At 36.9% G+C, this 14,755-nt stretch overlaps 1 long non-coding RNA gene across 1 annotated transcript; it reads left to right on the top strand.

Moving 5' to 3' along the window:
• The first annotated feature begins 1,526 nt into the window (after window positions 1-1,526).
• On the top strand, window positions 1,527-3,064 carry LOC128920111 (uncharacterized). Its single transcript, XR_008470244.1, has 5 exons — window positions 1,527-1,588; window positions 1,702-1,758; window positions 1,816-1,882; window positions 2,060-2,552; window positions 2,627-3,064. It is a non-coding gene; the product is annotated as an uncharacterized LOC128920111 (long non-coding RNA).
• Window positions 3,065-14,755: the final 11,691 nt, after the last annotated feature.

The following is a 14,755-nucleotide window of genomic DNA, read 5'->3' as shown; positions in this document are numbered from 1 at the left end:
GTAACTCCATAAATGCGCTTTTGAATGCGTTGACAGCTGTGTACAAGGTGATACACATACACAATTTTTTTTTGCGAGCTTGAAAACGACCTAAATAATATGGACGGCGATTTTAAATATTTATTGATTCTTATAAGCAATGTACATAGAAAACCTCGAATTAAGAAATTGAAGAAAAATTTAAACTGCCAACTTTGTTTATTAAAACTTCATCACCCCTAATCTTTAAAAATTATTTTAAATATTTGATAAATATATTATTAATAAATTAATAAATAGTCGGCCATATTCCCGTTGTCGTTGTCGTTTTAATAGTCGTTTCTAAGTCGTTGTCGTTCTTATCGTCGTTTCGTTCCTAAATTGGTATTCTTGAAGTATATCGTAACGCCTAAGAAAAGTTATCGAAATTTGCCTACATATTTAATATAGTATACTTTAAGGAGCTCTTTTCCCATATAAAAATTTCTCCTTATGTAACGAGACACATTTTTAAAGCAGTCCTTAATGGATTTTATGCTATTCTATGTTGACTCTAAACAACGTTATCACTGTAATTATTGTACTTACGTACAACAATGTTAGTCTTCCATCTTTATTTGATTTTTTAAAAGAAGTAGTGGTGACATCTGCGTCCTTCAAACTTTCTTCTAAAATATGTTTTACTTCCAGCGTCTCATGCTCCTTGCTTCTGGCTAATCCAACTACTCTAAGTAATGGTCCAGCCAAAGGAGACATATGTATCTGTTTATTAACTCCTCCCTCTTGTTGGAGTACTATTTTTTTCTTCGTTTTGAATTTTAAGATCTTTCATATCTTAAATATATTCTTAGATATAAAAATGCAATTTTATTAATGCCAACAATTTCCGACGCGAGATGGCTGTGGAATGGATTTATTTTTTTTTTTTAGAAAAAAATATCCCTCCCAAAAAATCGAAATTTAAAGGATTTATCCCTTTTCTAAAGTCCTTGGCATATGCAGGATATTTTTCCATTTCAGAAATTAAAATTTCAAACTGTTTCCGATTTGGAATTTTCATCTTCACTTTAAATATTCCTTTAAACAACCGCGTCGTTTCTATGTCGCTCACAATTATAGCAACGACAAAAAACGACTGTTTCTATGTCGTTTCTATAGTCGTTTCAAATTGGGGAATCTCAATTTTTTTTCGATAAATGTCGTTAACGCCAACAGGAATACCAAATAGTCGTTCTAAAGTCGTTTTAAAACGATAACGACAACGGGAATAGGGGCGATTATATTTCACAAAAATACTTATAATGTAGCGAAGAAAACGGGCTTAAATAATTAAAACACGCAAGATTGCAACTAACATATTGTTGGTTGTTATTCTTAAGAATGTGAAGGTTGCTGTGTTAGCGAATGAAAGTTGAAAATTTACAACTTCTGTGCGTCTTCGAATCCGAGTTCGAATTTCGGAGCGTTGGTTGTGAAAACATGCGAAAGCTATGTAGCTCATATCATCTAATAAGAACATGTGTATTCAACTCAACTGTCAAACGTTCGCATTCGCATTCGCGAGATATGGCCGATGTTCATTTGAAAATAAAATTTTAAGTGAATGGATGTAAGTGCGTTTTAAATATCTATTTTATTTTGTTAAGTGTTTTTGGATATAAATGCATTATTTGTGTTACTTTTGTTATTTGTTTTTATAATTAAAATTTCATTTCATTGTAGTTATACGTGTGTGCACAGCAAAGGAGGAGCAAGGAGGTGACGGTGAAATTGGTGGAGGTATGTTTCATATATTTTTAATACATAATACAAATTAGTAATTTTAAATAATTTCAGGTTTATGGATTCAGAATTGGTGTAATACATAACAACAACAACGCAGAAAACAATGGAAAATAACACGGTAAATATAAATGCGTATATGTGCATGTTGAGTTAGTGCGTATTAAGATGTACATACATACATATGTACATATGTAGATATATATATATATACGTTTGTTTTTTAGCATTACTTATATTTTCATTTTCCATTTCATATATTGAAAACACAAATCTTCTTCTGCTTACGCGGTTATAGCCGAGTCCACAACAGCGCGCCACGCATCTCTCCTTTTGTTAGTTAGGCGTCAATTGGTAATACCAAGTGAAGATAGGTCCTTCTCCACCTGGTCCTTCCATCGGAGTGGAGGTCTTCCTCTTCCTCGGCTTCCACCAGCGGGTACCGCATCGAAAACTTTCAGAGCTGAGACACTTTCGTCCGTTCGAACAACATGACCAAGCCCGCGTAGCCGCTGTCTTTTTATTCGCTGGACTATGCCTATGTCGTCGAACAACACATACAGCTCATCATTTCATCTTCTGCGGTTCGCTAATGTTTAAGGGACCATAAATCTTCCGCAAAACCTTTCTCTCGAAAACTCCTAGTGCCGTCTCATCGGATGTTGACACCGTCCACGCTTCTGCACCATAAAGTAGGACGGGAATGATGAGGGACTTGTAGAGTTTACTCAGTCCATAAACACAAATACTTTGCACAAATGGAGGCTTACAATAGCTACAACTTTTCTTAGGTATGTACTACGAATACAAATATATTCATATTTTCTAATCGTTAAGAACAATTTCAATTTCTAATATTTTTCAGGCATGATAAGCAAGACAACAACAAATCCCATCGGACATTTAGGTTAGCAGTTGACAACCTCTTTCCGACTATCTGAACCCTTTTATGATGTACATATGAGATAGGATTGTGTGGAATTGACATCAAACAATATTGGTTGAGTAGTTTCGTTTTAACCTTACAGATTAGATATAAGGAAATCGTTCGCGTTTAGTACTAATGTATTCATTTTGAATTATGAATTGATATAAATTATGAATTAGATTTAAATGTAAAATATTGTTAAATTATACAAATGAATGTTCGAATACTAATAACAGTCGTAATAGTAGTTGAATTTTATTTGTATTGTATAACAACAACTACAAAATATAAAAATTTAATAATTAATACTAACTTAATTTGTAAAATATATAAATTTTATCTATGTATAAATGATAGCTGCAAACACGTTTGTAAAAATTAAAGTTCACTTTGTACTGAAATGCTAATATTTAAAAATTAATCTATAATGATTATTAAAAAATTAAAATATTATACCATACTAATTTATAAATGTAAATACATCATACAATTATAATAAATAAATAAAAATAAAAATAAAAAAATTTAAATTTTTCATTTTTAAACGGAAATGTAGGTGACCTATAGAATGAAGAACAATGGAGACCAATGAACCAAATTTAAGTAACGAAACGGTGACCCAACAAATGACTAATACCTGTGATTAAATGATAAATCGAACAGTCTCCACTGATAGATGGCTGATGAAAAAAAAAACTACTACTGGGGGCTCTGCTAACCACAGAGTGACATATGCCTTTCCAAAACAAAGAAAAATTAGAGCAGAAAGACATATGCAGCATTGGCACCAAAATCAATGAGAGAGAGCGAGCAAGATAATCACACCGACATGCCGTAAAAGAGGAGAAATGGTAACTTTTTTCCTGCTGCTAGAACAAAAGAGACCAAAATAATAATACAAGCTTTCTTTACCGGTAACCAATATTCCATAAGATAAGTAACTCTACTCGTCTTGCAGGGATGTGTATTCAACTCAACTGTCAAACGTTCGCATTCGCGAGTTATGTAGTTTATGCTTTAGTGAAAATGTAATATGCTTATACTACGTTTACATATAACGAGATCATCTACATTTACGAGCTTAATATTATGTTCCCGCGTACGCTAATCACCGAGGTTTAGGCTGTTGAGACGTTTAACTCACTAAACCGCTGGATTTAACAAGATTTCGCCTTACACAAATGACACTTCATAATCACTTTACCGAAGCGATTTGAAGCTGAACTACTCTAAATCCCCCTATGCGACTCTGATTTTGCGCCATCTGTTGGTCACATTTGTTTAATCAGAGCTGCTTTTCACTACAAACTGTCAAAACATGTCACAGCTTCGGTCAACAGCTGCGAAGAGTGTTTGTTTACAGTCAGTAGGTGCTGGCTGCTGCTGGCTTTCAGAAGAAGAAGAGTACCAACCGTATTATACTTTTAAAATTTACCAATATAATATTGAATAAATTACTTGGGAAGATATTTAAAACAAGTCCCACCAAAAAAAATATTATTTTTAATAATAACTCATAATTTGTGTTTTCATAGTTTCACAGCAGAAATTTTGCTAGCTAACAGTACAGAAACACTCTTACGTATATGAGTCAAAAACAGCTCATTTGTAAATCTCCAACGGCAGTGAGAACGGGATAGTTTTATGAAGCGTTTAAAAGTAATCTAATCACTTCAAATTTCCTGTCGGAACATGATATAACACGATAATCTGTAATTAAGAAACTCATACAAAATTCCTCACCGGATAATCCGAGATTATAAAATTATCTCGTTTTATACAATTAGATTTTCGGTGTTATTCCTAGGTTTATCGATAATTTTGCAAAGAAGAGGAGAAATGTCAAATGAAAATGTAAAGAAAACTGGCCGACAGCGAGAGAAATATGTGTAATACAACAACAAATGCAACACAACAAACAGTTGTTTCAAAAGAAATAAATTCAAAATAAATACAAATTGATGTAAAATTTGTAAACAAATGAAACAAATGAAATTGCGTATTTACAGTCGAAAGTTAAAAAACAAAAGAATTATAAAACAAGTAAGGAAGATATGGTTTTTGACCCATAAGTGGGCGGAACCACGCCCATTTAAAATTTTGTATACCATTTTGAGAGCAGTTCTTCCGTACCATCTTTACAATGAAATTTAAGGTTTCTGGTTGTTTTCCTTACTGAACTTACTGAATTTTTAGTAATTTTCAATATAACCTTTGTATGGGTGGTGGGCCGTATGACCCGATTTCCTTCATTTTTGGACGGTATAAGGTAGTACCTAAAAGAAACGACTCTAGAAAGTTTCCTTGATATAGCTTAATTAGTTTGCGAGATATGTACAAAAAACTTAGTAGTGGGCGGAGCCACGCCCAATTCCCCAAAAAAATTACATCCAAATATGCCCCTTCCTAGAACAAGCCTTTGTACCAAATTTTCGGTTATCGCCACTTTGTGGAAGTGGCAATGGTCGGATTGCTCACATTTTCGAACTTAAACTTCTTATATATATATATATTTGGCGTAGGAACCGCTTTAAGCGATTATAGCCGAATCCACCAGAGCGCGCCACTCATTCCTCCTTTTTGCTTTTTGGCGCCAACTGGAAACACCAAGTGAAGCCAGGTCACTTTGCACTTGGTCTTTCCACCGGAGTGGAGGTCGTCCTCTTCCGCGGCTTCCTCCAGCGGGTACTGCATCGAATACTTTCAGAGCTGGAGTGTTTTCTTCCATCCGTACAACATGACCTAGCCAGCGTAGCCGCTGTCTTTTTATTCGCTGAACTATGTCAATGTCGTCGTATAAATCGTACAGCTCATCGTTCCATCGTCTGCGGTATTCGCCGTTGCCAATGTTTAGAGGACCATAAATCTTGCGCAAAACCTTTCTCTCGAAAACCCCAAGAGTCGTCTCATCGGATGTTGTCATCGTCCACGCTTCAGCGCCATACATCAGGACGGGAATAATGAGCGACTTATAGAGTTTGATTTTGGTTCGTCGAGAGAGGACTTTACTTTTCAATTGCCTACTCAGTCCAAAGTAGCACCTGTTGGCAAGAGTGATTCTGCGTTGGATTTCAAGGCTGACATTGTTGGTGTTGTTAATGCTGGTTCCCAGATAAACGAAATTATCTACAACTTCAAAGTTATGACTGTCAACAGTGACGTGGGAGCCAAGACGCGAGTGCGCTGACTGTTTTTTTGATGACAGGAGATATTTCGTCTTGTCCTCATTCACCACCAGACCCATACGCTTCGCTTCTTTATCTAGTCTGGAAAACGCAGAACAAACGGCGCGGTTGTTGCTTCCGATGATATCAATATCATCGGCATACGCCAGGAGCTGTACACTCTTGTAGAAGATTGTACCCTCTCTATTTAGTTCTGCAGCTCGTATTATTTTTTCCAGCAATAGATTGAAGAAGTCGCACGATAGTGAGTCACCCTGTCTGAAGCCTCGTTTGGTATCGAACGGCTCGGAGAGGTCCTTCCCGATCCTGACGGAGCTTTTGGTGTTGCTCAACGTCAGCTTACATAGCCGTATTAGTTTTGCAGGGATACCAAATTCAGACATCGCGGCATAAAGGCAGCTCCTTTTCGTGCTATCGAAGGCAGCTTTAAAATCGATAAAAAGATGGTGGGTATCGATTCTTCTCTCTCGGGTCTTTTCCAAGATTTGGCGCATGGTGAATATCTGGTCCATTGTAGATTTTCCAGGTCTAAAGCCACACTGATAAGGTCCAATCAGTTCGTTGACGGTGGGCTTTAGTCTTTCACACAATACGCTCGACAAAACCTTATATGCGATATTGAGGAGACTTATACCACGGTAGTTGGCGCAGATTGTGGGGTCTCCCTTCTTATGGATTGGGCAGAGCACACTAAGATTCCAATCGTCAGGCATGCTTTCTTCCGACCATATTCTACAAAGAAGCTGATGCATGCACCTTATCAGTTCTTCGCCGCCGTATTTGAATAGCTCGGCCGGTAATCCATCGGCCCCCGCCGCTTTGTTGTTCTTCAAGCGGGTAATTGCTATTCGAATTTCTTCATGGTCGGGTAATGGAACATCTATTCCATCGTCATCGATTGGGGAATCGGGTTCGCCATCTCCTGGTGTTGTACTTTCACTGCCATTGAGCAGGTCGGAGAAGTGTTCCCTCCATAATCCCAGTGTGCTCTGGACATCCGTTACCAGATTACCTTCTCGGTCCCTACATGATAATGCTCCGGTCTTGAAACCTTCTGTTAATCGCCTCATCTTTTCATAAAATTTTCGAGCATTACCCATGTCTGCCAGATTTTCAAGCTTTTCATACTCACGCATTTCGGCATCTTTCTTTTTACGTCTGCAAATGCGTCTCGCTTCCCTCTTCAGTTCTCGATATCTATCCCACCCCGAACGTGTTGTGGTCGATCGCAACGTTGCGAGGTAGGCAGTCTGTTTTCTCTCCACTGCGGAACGACAATTCTCATCGTACCAACTGGTTTTTTGGCGTTGCCGGAGACCAATTGTTTCGGCTGCAGCGGTATGCAATGAGTTTGAGATGCCGTTCCACAGCTCCCTTATATCGAGATGCTGATGAGTGCTCTCCGAGAGCAGGAGTGCAAGTCGAGTAGAAAATCGTTCGGCTGTCGGTTGTGATTGCAGCTTTTCGACGTCGAACCTTCCTTGTGTTTGTTGACGGGCGTTCTTTGCTGCACAGAGGCGAGTGCGTATCTTTGCTGCTACTAGATAATGGTCCGAGTCAATGTTTGGTCCTCGGAGCGTACGCACGTCTAAAACACAGGAGACATGTCTTCCGTCTATCACAACGTGATCGATTTGATTGCGCGTGTTTCGATCAGGGGACAGCCACGTTGCTTGATGAATTTTTTTATGCTGGAATCTGGTACTACAGACAACCATATTTCGGGCCCCAGCGAAGTCGATCAGCCTCAGGCCGTTTGGCGATGTTTCGTCATGGAGGCTGAATTTTCCGACTGTTGTGCCAAAGACACCTTCTTTACCCACCCTGGCGTTAAAATCGCCACTTCTTATGGTGCCAAGAAATACGTCTTCCAATTTCATTTTCATTAAGATATCTCAAAAAATAAAATAAAATAAAATAATAAAATAAAATTAAAAAAAAATAAAATAAAATAAAATTAAATTAAATGAATTAAAAAAAATAAATAAAATAAATAAATAAAATAAAATAAAATAAAATAAAATAAAATGAAATTAAATGAAATGAAATGAAATGAAATAAAATAAAATAAAATAAAATAAAATAAATAAATTAAAATAACAAAATAAAGTAAAGTAAAATCAAATATAATAAAATAAACTAAATAATATAAAATAATACAAAAATGGAGAAATTTTTTTTTCATAAGAATTGCAGCACATGCCATTAATAGATCATCATCATCCGACGATGACATGATGACCGTTCGTTACGAGCTCAAAACTAAACTGATGTTTGACGTGTTAATTTGAACGTTTGCGGGCAACACACGATTGAACATCACTAACACATATGCACTGTTTGACGCAATTATTTGATCGTCTCCAGGGCACTTTACTGATGATGATGTTAATAATCGATAATGTATCCATGCAATGCTCTTTCACAGTTTCTTCCACCCAGTTTTGTCCTGGATTAGAGAGCCTACAGCGTTAACTATTGTGAAATTTCTTGCAAAAAGTATTTAATTTAGCTGGTGCTCTTTGAACAATGGGTCTAATTATTGAATCCGCAGCGAATTCGATTTCGATACGATAAAGATTTCGATCGAAAATGTTCATGCAATCATTGATTCCGTCGATAAACTGCTTTACCACAAAGTGAGAACGTCAAACTGTTTTATCGACAAATGCGATAAATTTGAAAAAGTGTCTGTGCTTTTTGCTTTGTTAAAAAAAAAATAATACTGACATTTAACAATTGAGAAATTTCTTCCATAAAAATATTTAATTCTCCTGAGGCTCTTTAAGAAAATTCTGTCGCTATTTCGAGTGGGCAACTTTATAACATTTTTAAACTTTTAAACATTTTTAATTTATTTTTGTTAGTCCGTTTTTGTCTCTCGTCTCTAAAATACCCATTTAAAACATGATTTAGTCCGTCAGTAATTGTTTACATAAAAACTTCCAAATGGTTTATATCTTTTACATTTCCGCAACTCATTCACCAACGGATAGATTTCGAGCAAAATTTTCGATTTTGCGGATTTCGTAATTAGCGACATCTATTAGCAGCGGAATGTATTTTTTCGAGTAGGTAAGTGAGTTCAATGTGATCGTAAATTTTATTTTCGATACGGATTCAATGATTCCGACGTAAAATTTTTCGATCGAATCGAACCATTTTTCGATCGAAACGGATTCAATGATTAGGCCCAATTTCTTTCGCTATTTCGAGATGCGGCTCCATATCGTGTATTATCACCTCAAATAAATTTTTGTTAGTGTCTTTTTGTCTCTAAAATACCCATTTAAAACATAATTTAGGCCGCAATCAGTAATTGTAACAATTTACAAATGGTTTAATTATTTTAAATTTACGCCACCAAGGTATAGGTTTTAATCAAAATTTTCGATTTTACGGATTCAATGATTTCGAAATTAGCGGCATCTATTAGCCGCGGAATCTATTTTATATAGTCGGTTTCAATGATTTCAACGCAAAATTTTTCGATCGTATTGAATCATTTTGTGATCGAAATGGATTCAATTAACAGCCCTGTTCTGAAAAAACCTCATAACTGAGTTGTGAGGAAAAATTTGTGAGGTTTCTTGTGACGTATATTTTGTGAGTCTATTCAGGTTCGAACCTCATAAGAAAAAAGCTTAAAAAAGTCACCAATTGAGGTGAAAAGCATTTTGCTGTCAAACAGTTGTTTCAAAAGAAATAAATTCAAAATAAATACAAATTGATGTAAAATTTGTAAACAAATGAAACAAATGAAATTGCGTATTTACAGTCGAAAGTTAAAAAACAAAAGAATTATAAAACAAGTAAGGAAGATATGGTTTTTGACCCATAAGTGGGCGGAACCACGCCCATTTAAAATTTTGTATACCATTTTGAGAGCAGTTCTTCCGTACCATCTTTACAATGAAATTTAAGGTTTCTGGTTGTTTTCCTTACTGAACTTACTGAATTTTTAGTAATTTTCAATATAACCTTTGTATGGGTGGTGGGCCGTATGACCCGATTTCCTTCATTTTTGGACGGTATAAGGTAGTACCTAAAAGAAACGACTCTAGAAAGTTTCCTTGATATAGCTTAATTAGTTTGCGAGATATGTACAAAAAACTTAGTAGTGGGCGGAGCCACGCCCAATTCCCCAAAAAAATTACATCCAAATATGCCCCTTCCTAGAACAAGCCTTTGTACCAAATTTTCGGTTATCGCCACTTTGTGGAAGTGGCAATGGTCGGATTGCTCACATTTTCGAACTTAAACTTCTTATATATATATATATTTGGCGTAGGAACCGCTTTAAGCGATTATAGCCGAATCCACCAGAGCGCGCCACTCATTCCTCCTTTTTGCTTTTTGGCGCCAACTGGAAACACCAAGTGAAGCCAGGTCACTTTGCACTTGGTCTTTCCACCGGAGTGGAGGTCGTCCTCTTCCGCGGCTTCCTCCAGCGGGTACTGCATCGAATACTTTCAGAGCTGGAGTGTTTTCTTCCATCCGTACAACATGACCTAGCCAGCGTAGCCGCTGTCTTTTTATTCGCTGAACTATGTCAATGTCGTCGTATAAATCGTACAGCTCATCGTTCCATCGTCTGCGGTATTCGCCGTTGCCAATGTTTAGAGGACCATAAATCTTGCGCAAAACCTTTCTCTCGAAAACCCCAAGAGTCGTCTCATCGGATGTTGTCATCGTCCACGCTTCAGCGCCATACATCAGGACGGGAATAATGAGCGACTTATAGAGTTTGATTTTGGTTCGTCGAGAGAGGACTTTACTTTTCAATTGCCTACTCAGTCCAAAGTAGCACCTGTTGGCAAGAGTGATTCTGCGTTGGATTTCAAGGCTGACATTGTTGGTGTTGTTAATGCTGGTTCCCAGATAAACGAAATTATCTACAACTTCAAAGTTATGACTGTCAACAGTGACGTGGGAGCCAAGACGCGAGTGCGCTGACTGTTTGTTTGATGACAGGAGATATTTCGTCTTGTCCTCATTCACCACCAGACCCATACGCTTCGCTTCTTTATCTAGTCTGGAAAACGCAGAACAAACGGCGCGGTTGTTGCTTCCGATGATATCAATATCATCGGCATACGCCAGGAGCTGTACACTCTTGTAGAAGATTGTACCCTCTCTATTTAGTTCTGCAGCTCGTATTATTTTTTCCAGCAATAGATTGAAGAAGTCGCACGATAGTGAGTCACCCTGTCTGAAGCCTCGTTTGGTATCGAACGGCTCGGAGAGGTCCTTCCCGATCCTGACGGAGCTTTTGGTGTTGCTCAACGTCAGCTTACATAGCCGTATTAGTTTTGCAGGGATACCAAATTCAGACATCGCGGCATAAAGGCAGCTCCTTTTCGTGCTATCGAAGGCAGCTTTAAAATCGATAAAAAGATGGTGGGTATCGATTCTTCTCTCTCGGGTCTTTTCCAAGATTTGGCGCATGGTGAATATCTGGTCCATTGTAGATTTTCCAGGTCTAAAGCCACACTGATAAGGTCCAATCAGTTCGTTGACGGTGGGCTTTAGTCTTTCACACAATACGCTCGACAAAACCTTATATGCGATATTGAGGAGACTTATACCACGGTAGTTGGCGCAGATTGTGGGGTCTCCCTTCTTATGGATTGGGCAGAGCACACTAAGATTCCAATCGTCAGGCATGCTTTCTTCCGACCATATTCTACAAAGAAGCTGATGCATGCACCTTATCAGTTCTTCGCCGCCGTATTTGAATAGCTCGGCCGGTAATCCATCGGCCCCCGCCGCTTTGTTGTTCTTCAAGCGGGTAATTGCTATTCGAATTTCTTCATGGTCGGGTAATGGAACATCTATTCCATCGTCATCGATTGGGGAATCGGGTTCGCCATCTCCTGGTGTTGTACTTTCACTGCCATTGAGCAGGTCGGAGAAGTGTTCCCTCCATAATCCCAGTGTGCTCTGGACATCCGTTACCAGATTACCTTCTCGGTCCCTACATGATAATGCTCCGGTCTTGAAACCTTCTGTTAATCGCCTCATCTTTTCATAAAATTTTCGAGCATTACCCATGTCTGCCAGATTTTCAAGCTTTTCATACTCACGCATTTCGGCATCTTTCTTTTTACGTCTGCAAATGCGTCTCGCTTCCCTCTTCAGTTCTCGATATCTATCCCACCCCGAACGTGTTGTGGTCGATCGCAACGTTGCGAGGTAGGCAGTCTGTTTTCTCTCCACTGCGGAACGACAATTCTCATCGTACCAACTGGTTTTTTGGCGTTGCCGGAGACCAATTGTTTCGGCTGCAGCGGTATGCAATGAGTTTGAGATGCCGTTCCACAGCTCCCTTATATCGAGATGCTGATGAGTGCTCTCCGAGAGCAGGAGTGCAAGTCGAGTAGAAAATCGTTCGGCTGTCGGTTGTGATTGCAGCTTTTCGACGTCGAACCTTCCTTGTGTTTGTTGACGGGCGTTCTTTGCTGCACAGAGGCGAGTGCGTATCTTTGCTGCTACTAGATAATGGTCCGAGTCAATGTTTGGTCCTCGGAGCGTACGCACGTCTAAAACACAGGAGACATGTCTTCCGTCTATCACAACGTGATCGATTTGATTGCGCGTGTTTCGATCAGGGGACAGCCACGTTGCTTGATGAATTTTTTTATGCTGGAATCTGGTACTACAGACAACCATATTTCGGGCCCCAGCGAAGTCGATCAGCCTCAGGCCGTTTGGCGATGTTTCGTCATGGAGGCTGAATTTTCCGACTGTTGTGCCAAAGACACCTTCTTTACCCACCCTGGCGTTAAAATCGCCACTTCTTATGGTGCCAAGAAATACGTCTTCCAATTTCATTTTCATTAAGATATCTCAAAAAATAAAATAAAATAAAATAATAAAATAAAATTAAAAAAAAATAAAATAAAATAAAATAAGTTAAAATAAAAAAAAAAAAAATAAAATAAAATTAAATTAAATTAAATGAATTAAAAAAAATAAATAAAATAAATAAATAAAATAAAATAAAATAAAATAAAATAAAATAAAATGAAATGAAATTAAATGAAATTAAATGAAATGAAATGAAATGAAATAAAATAAAATAAAATAAAATAAATAAATTAAAATAACAAAATAAAGTAAAGTAAAATCAAATATAATAAAATAAACTAAATAATATAAAATAATACAAAAATGGAGAAATTTTTTTTTCATAAGAATTGCAGCACATGCCATTAATAGATCATCATCATCCGACGATGACATGATGACCGTTCGTTACGAGCTCAAAACTAAACTGATGTTTGACGTGTTAATTTGAACGTTTGCGGACAACACACGATTGAACATCACTAACACATATGCACTGTTTGACGCAATTATTTGATCGTCTCCAGGGCACTTTACTGATGATGATGTTAATAATCGATAATGTATCCATGCAATGCTCTTTCACAGTTTCTTCCACCCAGTTTTGTCTTGGATTAGAGAGCCTACAGCGTTAACTATTGTGAAATTTCTTGCAAAAAGTATTTAATTTAGCTGGTGCTCTTTGAACAATGGGTCTAATTATTGAATCCGCAGCGAATTCGATTTCGATACGATAAAGATTTCGATCGAAAATGTTCATGCAATCATTGATTCCGTCGATAAACTGCTTTACCACAAAGTGAGAACGTCAAACTGTTTTATCGACAAATGCGATAAATTTGAAAAAGTGTCTGTGCTTTTTGCTTTGTTAAAAAAAAAAATAATACTGACATTTAACAATTGAGAAATTTCTTCCATAAAAATATTTAATTCTCCTGAGGCTCTTTAAGAAAATTCTGTCGCTATTTCGAGTGGGCAACTTTATAACATTTTTAAACTTTTAAACATTTTTAATTTATTTTTGTTAGTCCGTTTTTGTCTCTCGTCTCTAAAATACCCATTTAAAACATGATTTAGTCCGTCAGTAATTGTTTACATAAAAACTTCCAAATGGTTTATTTCTTTTACATTTCCGCAACTCATTCACCAACGGATAGATTTCGAGCAAAATTTTCGATTTTGCGGATTTCGTAATTAGCGACATCTATTAGCAGCGGAATGTATTTTTTCGAGTAGGTAAGTGAGTTCAATGTGATCGTAAATTTTATTTTCGATACGGATTCAATGATTCCGACGTAAAATATTTCGATCGAATCGAACCATTTTTCGATCGAAACGGATTCAATGATTAGGCCCAATTTCTTTCGCTATTTCGAGATGCGGCTCCATATCGTGTATTATCACCTCAAATAAATTTTTGTTAGTGTCTTTTTGTCTCTAAAATACCCATTTAAAACATAATTTAGGCCGCAATCAGTAATTGTAACAATTTACAAATGGTTTAATTATTTTAAATTTACGCCACCAAGGTATAGGTTTTAATCAAAATTTTCGATTTTACGGATTCAATGATTTCGAAATTAGCGGCATCTATTAGCCGCGGAATCTATTTTATATAGTCGGTTTCAATGATTTCAACGCAAAATTTTTCGATCGTATTGAATCATTTTGTGATCGAAATGGATTCAATTAACAGCCCTATTCTGAAAAATCCTCATAACTGAGTTGTGAGGAAAAATTTGTGAGGTTTCTTGTGACGTATATTTTGTGAGTCTATTCAGGCTCGAACCTCATAAGAAAAAAGCTTAAAAAAGTCACCAATTGAGGTGAAAAGCATTTTGCTGTCAAACAGTTGTTTCAAAAGAAATAAATTCAAAATAAATACAAATTGATGTAAAATTTTTAAACAAATGAAACAAATGAAATTGCGTATTTACAGTCGAAAGTTAAAAAACAAAAGAATTATAAAACAAGTAAGGAAGATATGGTTTTTGACCCATAAGTGGGCGGAACCACGCCCATTTAAAATTTT

Source organism: Zeugodacus cucurbitae, chromosome 3, assembly GCF_028554725.1.
Source record: "Zeugodacus cucurbitae isolate PBARC_wt_2022May chromosome 3, idZeuCucr1.2, whole genome shotgun sequence".
NCBI classification, from domain to species: Eukaryota; Metazoa; Arthropoda; class Insecta; order Diptera; family Tephritidae; genus Zeugodacus; species Zeugodacus cucurbitae.
The sequence above is the reverse complement of the archived record's forward strand: the minus strand, read 5'-3'. Positions and strand labels throughout refer to the sequence as shown.